We start from the raw sequence: 16,098 nt of genomic DNA on the forward strand, positions 1-16,098 counted from the left end.
TAAAAAAAAAAAATAAAAAAAATAAAAAGCGATATGTTACCGTGTCCCTAATCCTGATGTGTATGTCACGATTCGGCTGGCAGGAGGTGGATCCTCTGTGCCAGAGAGGGATTGGCGTGGACCGTGCTAGTGGACCGGTTCTAAGTTACGACTGGTTTTCACCAGAGCCCGCCGCAAAGCGGGAGGGTCTTGCAGCGGCGGTAGTAACCAGGTCGTATCCACTAGCAACGGCTCAACCTCTCTGACTGCTGAAGATAGGCGCGGTACAAGGGAGTAGACAAGAGCAAGGTCGGACGTAGCAGAAGGTCGGGGCAGGCAGCAAGGATCGTAGTCAGGGGCAACGGCAGGAGGTCTGGAACACAGGCTAGGAACACACAAGGGAACGCTTTCACTGGCACAATGGCAACAAGATCCGGCAAGGAAGGGAAGGGGAAGTGAGGTTAAATAGGGAAGTGCACAGGTGAATGACTGATTAGACCCACTGCGCCAATCAGCGGCGCAGTGGCCCTTTAAATCGCAGAGACCCGGCGCGCGCGCGCCCTAGGGAGCGGGGCCGCGCGCGCCGGGACAGGACCGACGGAGAGCGAGTCAGGTACGGGAGCCGGGGTGCGCATCGCGAGCGGGCGCCACCCGCATCGCGAATCGCATCCCGGCTGGGGGCGGTATCGCAGCGCACCCGGTCAGTAGATCTGACCGGGGCGCTGCAGTAGCGAGGATGTTGCGAGCGCTCCGGGGAGGAGCGGGGACCCGGAGCGCTCGGCGTAACAGTACCCCCCCCCTTGGGTCTCCCCCTCTTCTTGGAGCCTGGGAACCTGAGGAGCAGACTTTTGTCTAGGATGTTGTCCTCAGGTTCCCAGGATCTCTCTTCAGGTCCACAGCCCTCCCAATCAACCAAAAAGAACCTTTTTCCTCTGACCGTCTTGGAGGCCAGTATCTCCTTCACTGAGAAGACGTCAGAAGAACCTGAAACAGGAGTGGGAGAAACAAGCTTGGGAGAGAAACGGTTGATGATGAGGGGTTTAAGAAGAGAGACATGAAAGGCATTAGGAATACGAAGAGAAGGAGGAAGAAGAAGTTTGTAAGAGACAGGATTAATTTGGCACAAGACTTTGAAAGGACCAAGATAGCGTGGTCCCAGTTTGTAACTGGGGACACGAAAGCGGACATATTTAGCGGAGAGCCATACCTTGTCTCCGGGAGCAAAAATGGGGGGAGCTCTTCTTTTCTTATCGGCAAACTTTTTCATGCAAGATGAAGCCTGTAAAAGAGAATTTTGGGTCTCTTTCCATATGGTGGAAAGATCACGAGTCACTTCATCTACAGCGGGCAAACCAGAGGACAAGGGAATAGGGAGGGGGGGAAGAGGGTGACGGCCGTACACCACGAAAAATGGGGATTTAGCAGAAGATTCAGAGACTCTAAAGTTGTACGAGAATTCGGCCCAAGGTAGAAGATCTGCCCAGTCATCCTGGCAGGAGGAAACAAAATGCCGTAAATAGTCACCCAGGACCTGGTTAATTCTTTCTACTTGCCCATTGGATTGAGGATGATAAGCAGAAGAGAAGTTTAATTTAATCTTGAGTTGTTTACAGAGAGCCCTCCAGAATTTAGACACGAATTGGACACCTCTATCCGAGACAATCTGGGTGGGCAAACCGTGAAGACGAAAAATGTGTACAAAAAATTGTTTTGCCAACTGAGGCGCTGAAGGAAAACCAGGAAGAGGAATAAAATGTGCCGTCTTGGAAAATCGATCAACGACCACCCAAACAACAGTGTTGCCATGGGATGGGGGTAGGTCTGTAATAAAGTCCATACCAATCAGAGACCAAGGCTGTTCGGGGACAGGCAGAGGGTGAAGGAGACCAGCAGGCTTCTGGCGAGGAGTCTTATCCCGGGCACAGACAGTACAGGCCCGCACAAAATCCACAACATCTGTTTCCAGAGTCGGCCACCAATAGAAACGAGAGATGAGTTGCAAGGACTTTTTGATGCCCGCATGGCCTGCGAGGTGGGAGGAGTGACCCCATTTGAGAATCCCGAGACGCTGGCGTGGAGAAACAAAGGTCTTCCCTGGAGGAGTTTGCCTGATGGAGGCTGGAGAAGAGGAGATCAGACAGTCAGGAGGAATGATGTGTTGCGGAGAGACCTCTACTTCCGAGGCATCCGAGGAACGAGAGAGAGCATCGGCCCTAATGTTCTTGTCGGCAGGGCGAAAATGAATTTCAAAGTTAAAACGGGCAAAGAACAACGACCACCTGGCCTGGCGAGGATTCAGCCGTTGGGCAGACTGGAGATAGGAGAGATTCTTGTGATCGGTGAAAATGATAACTGGAAATTTTGATCCCTCCAGCAGATGCCTCCATTCCTCAAGTGCCAATTTAATGGCCAGTAGTTCTCGATCCCCGATGGAGTAGTTCCTCTCCGCCGGAGAGAAGGTCCTAGAAAAAAAACCACAAGTAACAGCATGCCCGGAAGAATTTTTTTGTAGAAGGACCGCTCCAGCTCCCACTGAGGAGGCATCAACCTCTAATAGGAAGGGTTTAGATGGGTCAGGTCTGGAGAGCACGGGAGCAGAAGAAAAGGCAGACTTGAGCCGTTTAAATGCGTCTTCCGCTTGAGGAGACCAGGACTTAGGATTGGCATTCTTCTTGGTTAAAGCCACGATAGGAGCCACAATAGTGGAAAAATGTGGAATAAATTGTCTGTAATAATTGGCGAACCCCAAAAAACGTTGGATAGCACGGAGTCCGGAGGGGAGTGGCCAATCTAAGACGGCAGAGAGTTTATCTGGGTCCATTTGTAGTCCCTGGCCAGAGACCAAGTATCCTAGGAAAGGAAGAGATTGACATTCAAACAGACATTTCTCCATTTTGGCATAAAGTTGATTGTCTCGAAGTCTCTGAAGAACCATGCGGACATGCTGGCGATGTTCTTCTAAGTTGGCAGAAAAAATCAGAATATCGTCCAGATACACAACAACACAGGAATATAAGAGATCACGAAAAATTTCATTAACAAAGTCTTGGAAGACGGCAGGGGCGTTGCACAGGCCAAAGGGCATGACCAGATACTCAAAGTGTCCATCTCTGGTGTTAAATGCAGTTTTCCATTCGTCCCCCTCCCTGATGCGGATGAGATTATATGCACCTCTTAAGTCCAGTTTGGTAAAGATGTGGGCACCTTGAAGGCGATCAAAGAGTTCAGAGATAAGAGGTAGGGGGTAGCGGTTCTTTACCGTGATTTTATTAAGCCCGCGGTAATCAATGCAAGGACGTAGGGAGCCATCTTTTTTGGACACAAAGAAAAATCCAGCTCCAGCAGGAGAGGAGGATTTGCGGATAAACCCCTTTTTTAAATTTTCCTGGATGTATTCAGACATAGCAAGAGTCTCTGGGGCGGACAGAGGGTAAATTCTGCCCCGGGGTGGAGTAGTGCCCGGGAGGAGGTCAATAGGACAGTCAAAAGGCCTGTGAGGGGGTAAAGTCTCAGCTTGCTTTTTGCAAAATACGTCAGCATAGTCCATATAAGCCTTAGGGAGACCGGTTACAGGAGGAACCACAGGGTCACGGCAGGGAGTACTGGGAACCGGTTTAAGACAGTCCTTGAAACAAGAAGTACCCCAGCTCTTGATCTCTCCTGTGGACCAATCAAGGGTTGGGGAATGGCGTTGAAGCCACGGTAGTCCAAGGAGAATTTCGGAAGTGCAATTGGAGAGGACCAAAAACTCAATTTTTTCGTGATGAGGTCCGATGCACATTAGGAGGGGTTCCGTGCGGTAACGCACGGCACAGTCCAATCTTTCATTGTTAACACAATTGATGTAGAGGGGTCTGGCGAGACTGGTCACAGGGATGTTGAACCTGTTGATGAGAGAGGCCAAAATAAAATTTCCTGCAGATCCGGAATCCAAGAAGGCCTTAGTAGAGAAGGAGAAGGTAGAGGCAGATATCCGCACAGGCACAGTAAGGCGTGGAGAAGCAGAGTTTACATCAAGAACTGTGTCACCTTTGTGCGGAGTCAGCGTACGTCTTTCCAGGCGGGGAGGACGGATAGGACAATCCTTCAGGAAGTGTTCGGTACTGGCACAGTACAGGCAAAGATTCTCCATGCGGCGTCGTGTCCTCTCTTGAGGTGTCAAGCGAGACCGGTCAACTTGCATAGCCTCCACGGCGGGAGGCACAGGAACGGATTGCAGAGGACCAGAGGAGAGAGGAGCCGGGGAGAAAAAACGCCTCGTGCGAACAAAGTCCATATCCTGGCGGAGCTCCTGACGCCTTTCGGAAAAACGCATGTCAATGCGAGTGGCGAGATGAATGAGTTCATGTAGGTTAGCAGGAATTTCTCGTGCGGCCAGAACATCTTTAATGTTGCTGGATAGGCCTTTTTTAAAGGTCGCGCAGAGGGCCTCATTATTCCAGGATAATTCGGAAGCAAGAGTACGGAATTGGATGGCGTACTCGCCAACGGAAGAATTACCCTGGACCAGGTTCAGCAGGGCAGTCTCAGCAGAAGAGGCTCGGGCAGGTTCCTCAAAGACAGTTCGAATTTCCGAGAAGAAGGAGTGTACAGAGGCAGTGACGGGGTCATTGCGGTCCCAGAGCGGTGTGGCCCATGACAGAGCCTTCCCAGACAGAAGGCTGACTACGAAAGCCACCTTAGACCTTTCAGTAGGAAACTGGTCCGACATCATCTCCAAGTGCAGGGAACATTGTGAAAGAAAGCCACGGCAAAACTTAGAGTCCTCATCAAATTTATCCGGCAAAGAAAGTCGTAGGCCGGAAGCGGCCACTCGCTGCGGAGGAGGTGCAGGAGCTGGCGGAGGAGATGATTGCTGAAGCTGTGGTAGTAACTGCTGTAGCATCACGGTCAGTTGAGACAGCTGGTGGCCTTGTTGCGCTATCTGTTGCGACTGCTGGGCGACCACCGTGGTGAGGTCGGCGACAACTGGCAGTGGAACTTCAGCGGGATCCATGGCCGGATCTACTGTCACGATTCGGCTGGCAGGAGGTGGATCCTCTGTGCCAGAGAGGGATTGGCGTGGACCGTGCTAGTGGACCGGTTCTAAGTTACTACTGGTTTTCACCAGAGCCCGCCGCAAAGCGGGATGGTCTTGCAGCGGCGGTAGTAACCAGGTCGTATCCACTAGCAACGGCTCAACCTCTCTGACTGCTGAAGATAGGCGCGGTACAAGGGAGTAGACAAGAGCAAGGTCGGACGTAGCAGAAGGTCGGGGCAGGCAGCAAGGATCGTAGTCAGGGGCAACGGCAGGAGGTCTGGAACACAGGCTAGGAACACACAAGGGAACGCTTTCACTGGCACGATGGCAACAAGATCTGGCAAGGAAGGGAAGGGGAAGTGAGGTTAAATAGGGAAGTGCACAGGTGAATGACTGATTAGACCCACTGCGCCAATCAGCGGCGCAGTGGCCCTTTAAATCGCAGAGACCCGGCGCGCGCGCGCCCTAGGGAGCGGGGCCGCGCGCGCCGGGACAGGACCGACGGAGAGCGAGTCAGGTACGGGAGTCGGGGTGCGCATCGCGAGCGGGCGCCACCCGCATCGCGAATCGCATCCCGGCTGGGGGCGGTATCGCAGCGCACCCGGTCAGTAGATCTGACCGGGGCGCTGCAGTAGCGAGGATGTTGCGAGCGCTCCGGGGAGGAGCGGGGACCCGGAGCGCTCGGCGTAACAGTGTACATATATGTTTTATGTCTCTAGGATCTTTATTTCCAGAGATATAAGCACTTATCTGTTGCTCAGTTACTTTTTCATTGTGCAGACTGGAGGGTGCGTGTCTGTCTGTCTCCCTCACTGTGTCCTGCCTCACATGATCCCTCGTGTGGAGATTGGGGTGTAATGGCAACTGAGAACCGGTGGGTGGAGGGGGTGCCGGCACACACGATCGCAGCTGATAACCGGTGGGGGTTGTAATGGCAGTTGAGAACCGGTGGGGGGGGGGCTGGTGGTGCTACACGGGGGTGACGGCACAAACGATCGCAGCTGAGAACCGGGGGGGGGGGGTGTAATAGCAGTTGAGACGGGGGTGGGGGGGTCGTGTAATGGCAGTTGAGAACCGGATAAGGGCCGAGCACGGGGGCATAATGGGACACAGGATCGGGCGCAACTGAGAACCTGGGGATGGGGGGATCTGCCTGTATCCCGCACTGCCTGTGTATGCACGCTCCCTGCGTGCCCGAGCATAGGCTGTGTGCATACAGCTGAATTCTCCTACACTGGATACCGGCCTGCTTTATGGCCAGTATCTGGTATACTGCAAAATCAGCACTAGTCTGTCTGGCTAAAGACAGACGACCCCTAGTGGTGGCTATTTTTAGATTACATTTCTGGGGAAAATTTATATTTTTTTTAAATAAATTTATATTGCAAAAAGCCATCATATGATTAGTACTGTAACATATAAAAAGTTTTCAACAATGACAGTGCCTCTTTAAAGATCCACTGGACTTCTGGGCAGCCAAACTTGATTTGTTGCCGCAACTAGCAAAGTTTCCCTGGAAAAGCTGTCCTGCCCGGCCAATATTGTGGCATCAGAGTGGGTGTTTAGTGCGGCCGGGACCATAGTAACCCCAAGGAGAACTGGTCTGTCCACAAAAAATGTGGAGAGACTGACCTTTGTGAAGATGAATCAGGCATGGATCAGCCAGGATTTCCACCCACCAATGCCTGATGCATCAGAGTAGATTGACCATGGTGCCACACCAACGCTTCACAAATATGGATAGTGCAAAACATATTTAAGGTGCTGCTCCCCAGTTATAGACATTTCTCGGCATCAGACCACAAGTAAGTATTAAACATATGCATTAGCTAAAACAACTTTTCTTAGGATAAAATATACTGTATGTACCCAAAAGGAAAGGTGTGCAAAAAACACCATATGCCCCCTACACCACCAAGTATTGATGTGATGCAAAGACGTCTAAAAGGTGGAAGGGAACAACGTATGGTCCATTGTAACCGGTGGGGGTAAACACTTCCCCTGTAAGGTCCTACTCTCACATTATTAATTTCCTTCCTGGCAAGAGTTACTTGCCATAAAAAGGGCAGCCTCACACAGCAACCTCTCCACCTGCAAACACTGCCATTTCCCAGGGTTTTTAGGTGGAAATAGAAAGAGTTTTCTGTGTGGGGTGTGAATAACACTTGCCAAGAAGGGAATTAATAGGGCGAGAGTAGGGCCTTACAGGGGAATTTTTTACCCCCAACTGCTACAATGGATAATACGTTGTTCCCTTCCACCTTTTTGAGGAAAGTGTTACTCATCTTAAAAAGGGCGGCCCCACATAGGAACCTCTCCCTATTTCCACCTAAAAACCCTTGGAAATGGCAGTGTTTGCAGGTGGCAATAGGGAGAGGTTGCTGTGTGAGGCCACCCTTTTTAGGGCGTGTAACACTTGCCAAGAAGGGAATCAATAATGCGAGAGTAGGGCCTTACAGGGGAAGTTTTTACCCTCACCGGTTACAATAAACCACGCGTTGTTCCCTTCCATCTTTTAGAGGTCTTCGCATCACATCAATACTTGGTGGTGTAGATGGCACATGGTTTTTTTTGCACAACTTTCCTTTTGTTTGATTTAAAAAAAAATTTGGGGTACATATATTTTATCCGAAGAATATTATTAAAAGTTAAATTTTACGTATTTCATATCCTCAATACTTATTTGTGCACACTAACACTTTTACAAAAGAGAACGTTTTCTTCTGCCTACCTGTCTCAGCTGCCTAATGCAACACATCTGATGCCAAGTTCCCCTTTTTTCACCCACCTTCATCACCTGGTACTGGTATTGTCACCCACTGCCCCACTATGTCACCGGGTCAATTTCAGGACTCCTGATGCTGCTGATGCCACCTCCAGGCTGTCTCATACTGTCACCATATGTTCTCCTCTGCTGCTGCCACCTCCAGGCTGTCTCATTCTGCAACTATATGGTCTCCTCATACTTCCGCCAACTCCAGGCTGTGTCATTCAGCCACTATATGGTCTCCTCATGCTGCCACCAACTCCAGGCTGTGTCAATGTACCACCATGTGGTCTCCTCATGATGTTGGCACATTTAATAAAACATTTTAGTTCATCTATTTAACTCCTTCCAGCAAATGGATGTTCATGAACGTCCATTTTTCCTGTCACTTAAGGCAAATGGACGTTCATAAACGTCCAATACATTTTCTATCACCATCTCTGTTGGCATGGTGATAGAAAAGTCATCGCAGCTGTTCTGGACATGACATTATGCAGCTAAGGACAATTCAGAATGGTCCCCTGCTGCTGATCGTTGTCATTAGTCAGTCAGTTAGTGACTGCCTAATGACAAGAACTTGCAGGGTTCCAGGCTGATCGGGTCTCTGGTGACAGAGACAGCTCTGATCATCCTGATGGATAGGCAGCTGCCACCTCGCTCCTATCCCCTGCCATTAGTCAGATATGCCAACTGACCAATGGCAGTTGGGGGCGGGCACGGCGGGGGTTACCATGGAAATCCCCGCTCTGCCCGCCCCTGGATGTTGGGCAGAGCGGGGGGAGAAGTTGGCGTTGGGTACCTGGGGACTGTCGTCGGGATCAGCGGGGGATCAGCAGCGGATCAGAGGCGGCGGCTGGATCAGCTGTAAGGAAGTGACTGTGGCTGTGAAGGTAGCAGTAAAGATCGCCGTAAAGCTGGGAGACCACTATACAGTGGTGACCAAGCTGTAGCCCTCCAGATGTTGCAAAACGACAACTCTCAGCATGCCCAGACAGTCCAGACATGCTGGGAGTTGTAGTTCTGTAACATCTGCCCCTTCAGATGTAGCAGAACTATAACTCCCAGCATGCCTGGACAGTCTGGGCATGCTTGGAGTTGAAGTTTTGCAACATATGGAGGGCTACAGTTTGGACACCACTGTACAGTGGTCTCCAAACTGTGGCCCAACAGATGTTGCAAAACTACAACTCCCAACATCTCCTTCGGGTGTCTGGGCATGCAGGGAGTTGTAGTTTTGCAACAGCTGGAGGCACACCGGTTGCGAAACACTGAGTTAAGTAACAAACTCTCAGTGTTTTGCAACTAGTGTGCCTCCAGCTGTTGCATAACAACAACCACCAGCATGCACGGACAGCCAAAGGGCATGCTGGGAGTGTCAGTAGTATGCCTCCAGCTGTTGCATAACTACTTCAGTAGTCCTTCAGTTGTCCCTGCATGCTGAGAGTTGTAGTTTTTGCAACAGCTTAAGGCACACTGGTTGCGAGGTTTGTTACCTAACTCAGTGTTTCCCAACCAGTGTGACTCCAGCTGTGGCAAACTACAATTCCCAGCATGCACTGATAGACCGTACATGCTGGGAGTTGTAGTTTTGCAACAGCTGGAGGCACACTGGTTGGAAAATACTGAGTTAGGTAACAGAACCTAACTGAAGGTTTTCCAACCAGTGTGCCCCCAGCTGTCGCAAAAGTACCACTCCCAGCATGCACGGTCTGTCAGTACATGCTGGGAGTTGTAGTTTTGCAACAGCTGGAGTTTCCCCTCCCCCCCCCCCCCATGTCCTGCTTCAAATTCTTGGCGGGAAACTCACTGTAAACCTCTGCCTCTGTGAATGTACCCTAAAAACACTACACTAAACTGCAATACACTAACACATAATAAAGGGTAAAACGCTACATATACACCCCTTACACAGTCCACCCAAGAAAATCTACGGAATCTAAGGGGTTACTGGTTTTCACCAGAGCCCGCCGCAAAGCGGGATGGACTTGCAGCGGCAGCTAATCGCCAGGTCGTTCCACCCGATAACGACTCAACCCCACTGACAGCTGAGACAGGAGTGGTACACAGTGACAAGGCAAGAGCAAGGTCGGACATAGCAGAAGGTCAGGGCAGGCAGCAAGAGTCGTAGTCAGGGGCAACAGCAGAAGGTCTGGGTACACAGGCTTGGGAACACACTAAAACGCTTTCTCAGGGCACTAAGGCAACAAGATCCGGCAGGGACAGGGTTTTTATATAAATGGAAGTGATTGACACTGATTGGGCCAGGCACCAATTAGTGGTACACTGGCCCTTTAAATCTCAGAGAGCCGGCGCGCGCGCCCTAGAGAGCGGGGCCGCGCGCCGGGACGTGACAGCCAGGGAACGGGACAGGTGAGTGGATTGGGATGCGACCGGGGAGCTGCAGAGAGGAGAACCCCGCGAGGAGCAGGGACCCGGAGCGCTCGGCGTAACAGTACCCCCCCCCTTGGTCTCCCCCTCTTTTTGGAGCCCAGGAACCTATGGATGAGCTCCTTGTCGAGGATATTGTCCTCGGGCTCCCAAGACCTCTCATCGGGACCACAATTCTCCCAGTAAACAAGAATTTTTTTTTTTACCTCTGACAAACTTGGAGGCGAGGATTTCTTTTACCGCAAAGACATCAGAGGAGCCAGAGACAGGAGCAGGAACGGTGACCTTGGGGGAAAAGTGGTTAAGAACTAGAGGTTTGAGAAGGGAAACATGAAAGGAGTTAGGAATACGAAGAGAAGGAGGAAGATGAAGCTTGTAGGAGACAGTTGATTTGACTTTTGACTTTAAATGGTCCAAGGTAACGTGGACCCAGCTTGTAGCTAGGAACACGAAACCGGATATATTTGGCAGAGAGCCACACTTTGTCACCAGGAGCGAAGACAGGAGGAGTTCTTCTCTTTTTATCTGCATGTCTCTTCATACGAGACGAGGCCAGTAGGAGCGACTTTTGAGTCTCCTTCCAGATAACGGAGAAGTCCCGGGTTACTTCATCTACGGCAGGAACTCCAGAAGAAGTGGGAATGGGGAGGGGGGGCAGCGGGTGACGGCCGTACACCACAGAGAATGGGGATTTGGCGGAGGATTCAGAATTTTTGAAATTGTACGAGAATTCAGCCCAGGGCAGAAGGTCGACCCAATCATCTTGGCGGGAGGAGACAAAATGTCGCAAGTAGTCACCAAGAATCTGGTTTACTCTCTTTACTTGTTCATTGGATTGGGGGTGATAGGAGGACGAGAAATTTAATTTGATCTTTAATTGATTACAGAGAGCTCTCCAAAATTTTGATACAAATTGAACGCCTCTATCCGAGACGATATGCGTGGGAAGCCCGTGAAGACGAAAAATTTGCAGAAAAAATTGCTTCGCCAACTGTGGCGCAGAAGGAAGGCCTGGAAGCGGAATGAAGTGAGCCATTTTGGAAAAACGATCAACGACCACCCAGATGACGGTATTGCCATGGGATACGGGAAGATCAGTAATGAAATCCATGGCAATTTGGGACAATGGTTGCTCAGGGACGGGCAAAGGAAGGAGGAGTCCAGCAGGCTTCTGGAGAGGGTTTTTATCCCGGGCACAAATAGTACAGGCCCGAACGAAATCAGAAACGTCACCCTCTAGTGTAGGCCATCAATACAGACGGGAGATGAGCTGAATGGACTTTTTAATGCCAGCATGACCAGCCAGGTGAGAGGAATGCCCCCATTTGAGCATCTTGAGGCGAAGGCGTGGAGGAACAAAAGTCTTTCAGGGGGGGGTTTGCCCCAGTGAGGCTGGAGCAGAGGAGACCAGGCATGCTGCAGAGGGGCTTCAGATTTGGAGGCATCAGAGGAACGAGAAAGGCGTCAGCTCTGACATTCTTGTCAGCGGGACTGTCACGATGCCGGCTGGCAGGAGGTGGATCCTCTGTGCCAGAGAGGGATTGGCGTGGACCGTGCTAGTGGACCGGTTCTAAGTCACTACTGGTTTTCACCAGAGCCCGCCGCAAAGCGGGATGGTCTTGCTGCGGCGGTAGTGACCAGGTCGTATCCACTAGCAACGGCTCAACCTCTCTGACTGCTGAAGATAGGCGCGGTACAAGGGAGTAGACAGAAGCAAGGTCGGACGTAGCAGAAGGTCGGGGCAGGCAGCAAGGATCGTAGTCAGGGGCAACGGCAGGAGGTCTGGAACACAGGCTAGGAACACACAAGGAAACGCTTTCACTGGCACAATGGCAACAAGATCCGGCGAGGGAGTGCAGGGGAAGTGAGGTATACATAGCGAGTGCACAGGTGAACACACTAATTAGAACCACTTGCGCCAATCAGCGGCGCAGTGGCCCTTTAAATCGCAGAGACCCGGCGCGCGCGCGCCCTAGGGAGCGGGGCTGCGCGCGCCGGGACAGGACCGACGGAGAGCGAGTCAGGTACGGGAGCCGGGGTGCGCATCGCGAGCGGGCGCCACCCGCATCGCGAATCGCATTCCGGCTGGAGGCGGTATCGCAGCGCACCGGGTCAGTGGATCTGACCGGAGCGCTGCAGTGGCGAGAGTGTAGCGAGCGCTCCGGGGAGGAGCGGGGACCCGGAGCGCTCGGCGTAACAGTACCCCCCCCCCCCTTGGGTCTCCCCCTCTTCTTAGAGCCTGAGAACATGAGGAGCAGACTTTTGTCTAGGATATTGTCCTCAGGTTCCCAGGATCTCTCTTCAGGACCACAACCCTCCCAATCGACCAAAAAAAAAGTTTTCCCTCTGACCTTCTTGGAGGCCAGTATCTCCTTTACGGAGAAGATGTCCGAGGAGCCGGAAACAGGAGTGGGAGAAACAAGTTTGGGAGAGAAACGGTTGATGATGAGTGGTTTAAGAAGAGAAACGTGAAAGGCATTAGGAATACGAAGAGAAGGAGGAAGAAGAAGTTTGTAAGAGACAGGATTAATCTGGCACAAAATTTTGAAAGGACCAAGATAGCTTGGTCCCAATTTGTAGCTAGGGACACGGAAGCGGACATATTTAGCGGAGAGCCATACCTTGTCTCCAGGAGAAAAAATGGGGGGAGCTCTTCTTTTCTTATCAGCAAACTTCTTCATGCGTGATGAAGCCTGTAAGAGAGAATTTTGGGTCTCTTTCCATATGGTGGAAAGATCACGAGATATTTCATCCACAGCGGGCAAACCAGAGGGCAAGGGAGTAGGGAGGGGGGGAAGAGGGTGACGGCCGTACACCACGAAAAATGGGGATTTGGAGGAAGATTCAGAGACTCTGAAGTTATACGAGAATTCGGCCCATGGTAGAAGATCTGCCCAGTCATCCTGGCGGGAGGAAACAAAATGCCGTAAATAATCACCCAGGACCTGGTTAATTCTTTCTACTTGCCCATAGGATTGAGGATGATAGGCAGAAGAAAAGTTTAATTTAATCTTGAGTTGTTTACAGAGAGCCCTCCAGAATTTTGACACGAATTGGACGCCTCTGTCCGAGACGATCTGCGTGGGCAACCCGTGAAGACGAAAAATGTGTACAAAAAATTGTTTTGCCAACTGAGGCGCTGAAGGAAGACCAGGAAGAGGGATGAAATGTGCCATCTTGGAGAATCGATCAACGACCACCCAAACAACAGTGTTGCCACGGGATGGGGGTAAGTCTGTAATAAAGTCCATACCAATCAGAGACCAAGGCTGTTCGGGGACAGGCAGAGGATGAAGAAGACCAGCGGGCTTCTGGCGAGGAGTCTTATCCCGGGCACAGACAGTGCAGGCTCGCACAAAATCCACAACATCCGTCTCCAGAGTCGGCCAGCAATAGAAACGAAAGATGAGTTGCACGGATTTCTTGATGCCCGCATGACCTGCGAGATGGGAGGAGTGACCCCATTTGAGGATTCCGAGGCGTTGGCGTGGAGAGACGAAGGTCTTCCCTGGAGGAGTTTGCCTGATGGAGGCTGGAGAAGTGGAGATCAGGCAGTCAGGAGGAATGATGTGTTGCGGAGAGAGCTCTACTTCCGAGGCATCCGAGGAACGAGAGAGAGCATCGGCCCTAATGTTCTTATCGGCAGGCCGAAAGTGAATTTCAAAATTAAATCGGGCAAAGAACAGAGACCACCTGGCCTGGCGAGGATTCAGCCGTTGGGCAGACTGGAGATAGGAGAGGTTCTTGTGATCGGTGTAAATAATAACTGGAAATCTTGATCCCTCCAGCAGATGCCTCCATTCCTCAAGTGCTAATTTAAAGGCTAGTAGCTCTCGATCCCCGATGGAGTAGTTCCTCTCCGCCGGAGATAAGGTCCTAGAAAAAAAACCACAAGTAACAGCATGCCCGGAAGAATTTTTTTGTAGAAGGACCGCTCCAGCTCCTACTGAGGAGGCATCAACCTCCAATAGGAAGGGTTTAGATGGGTCAGGTCTGGAGAGCACGGGAGCCGAAGAAAAGGCAGACTTGAGCTGTTTAAAGGCGTCTTCCGCTTGAGGAGGCCATGACTTAGGATTGGCATTCTTTTTGGTTAAAGCCACGATAGGAGCCACAATGGTAGAAAAATGTGGAATAAATTGTCTGTAATAATTGGCGAACCCCAAAAAACGTTGGATAGCACGGAGTCCGGAGGGGCGTGGCCAATCTAAGACGGCAGAGAGTTTGTCTGGATCCATTTGTAGTCCCTGGCCAGAGACCAAGTATCCTAGGAAAGGAAGAGATTGACATTCAAACAGACATTTCTCCATTTTGGCATAAAGTTGATTGTCACGAAGTCTCTGAAGAACCATGCGGACATGCTGGCGGTGTTCTTCTAGGTTGGCAGAAAAAATCAGGATATCGTCCAGATACACAACAACACAGGAATATAAGAGATCACAAAAAATTTCATTAACAAAGTCTTGGAAGACGGCAGGGGCGTTGCACAGGCCAAAGGGCATGACCAGATACTCAAAGTGTCCATCTCTAGTGTTAAATGCCGTTTTCCATTCATCCCCCTCTCTGATGCGGATGAGATTATAAGCACCTCTTAAGTCCAGTTTGGTAAAGATGTGGGCACCTTGGAGGCGATCAAAGAGTTCAGAGATGAGAGGTAGGGGGTAGCGGTTCTTTACCGTGATTTTATTAAGACCGCGGTAGTCAATGCAAGGACGTAGGGAGCCATCTTTTTTGGACACAAAGAAAAATCCGGCTCCGGCAGGAGAGGAGGATTTGCGGATAAAGCCCTTTTTTAAATTTTCCTGGATGTACTCAGACATAGCAAGAGTCTCTGGGGCAGAGAGAGGATAAATTCTGCCCCGGGGTGGAGTAGTGCCCGGGAGGAGGTCAATAGGACAGTCATAAGGCCTGTGAGGAGGTAGAGTCTCAGCTTGTTTTTTGCAAAAAACATACGCAAAGTCCATATAGGCCTTAGGGAGACCGGTTACAGGGGGAACCAAAGGGTAACGGCAAGGAGAACTGGGAACCGGTTTAAGGCAGTCCTTGAAACAAGAGGAACCCCAACTCTTGATCTCCCCAGTGGACCAATCCAGGGTTGGGGAATGGTGTTGAAGCCAGGGTAGTCCGAGGAGAATTTCGGAAGTGCAATTGGGGAGGACCAAAAACTCAATTTTCTCGTGATGAGGTCCGATGCACATTAGGAGGGGCTCCGTGCGGAAACGTATGGTACAGTCCAATCTTTCATTGTTAACACAATTGATGTAGAGGGGTCTGGCGAGACTGGTCACCGGGATGTTGAACCTGTTGATGAGAGAGGCCAAAATAAAATTTCCTGCAGATCCGGAATCCAAGAAGGCCATAGTAGAGAAGGAGAAGGTAGAGGCAGATATCCGCACAGGCACAGTAAGACGTGGAGAAGCAGAGTTGACATCAAGGACTGTCTCACCTTTGTGCGGAGTCAGCGTACGTCTTTCCAGGCGGGGAGGACGGATAGGACAATCCTTCAGGAAGTGTTCGGTACCGGCACAGTACAGGCAGAGATTCTCCATGCGGCGTCGTGTCCTCTCTTGAGGTGTCAGGCGAGACCGGTCGACCTGCATAGCCTCCACGGCGGGAGGCACAGGAACGGATTGCAGGGGACCAGAGGAGAGAGGAGCCGGGGAGAAAAAACGCCTCGTGCGAACAAAGTCCATATCCTGGCGGCGCTCCTGACGCCTTTCGGAAAAACGCATGTCAATGCGAGTGGCTAGATGAATGAGTTCATGTAGGTTAGCAGGGATTTCTCGTGCGGCCAGAACATCTTTAATGTTGCTGGATAGGCCTTTTTTAAAGGTCGCGCAGAGGGCCTCATTATTCCAGGATAGTTCAGAAGCAAGAGTACGGAATTGTACGGCGTACTCGCCAACGGAAGAATTACCCTGGACCAGGTTCAACAGGGCAGTCTCAG

The sequence above is a fragment of the Hyla sarda genome, chromosome 3 (assembly GCF_029499605.1).
Source record: "Hyla sarda isolate aHylSar1 chromosome 3, aHylSar1.hap1, whole genome shotgun sequence".
Taxonomy (NCBI): Eukaryota; Metazoa; Chordata; class Amphibia; order Anura; family Hylidae; genus Hyla; species Hyla sarda.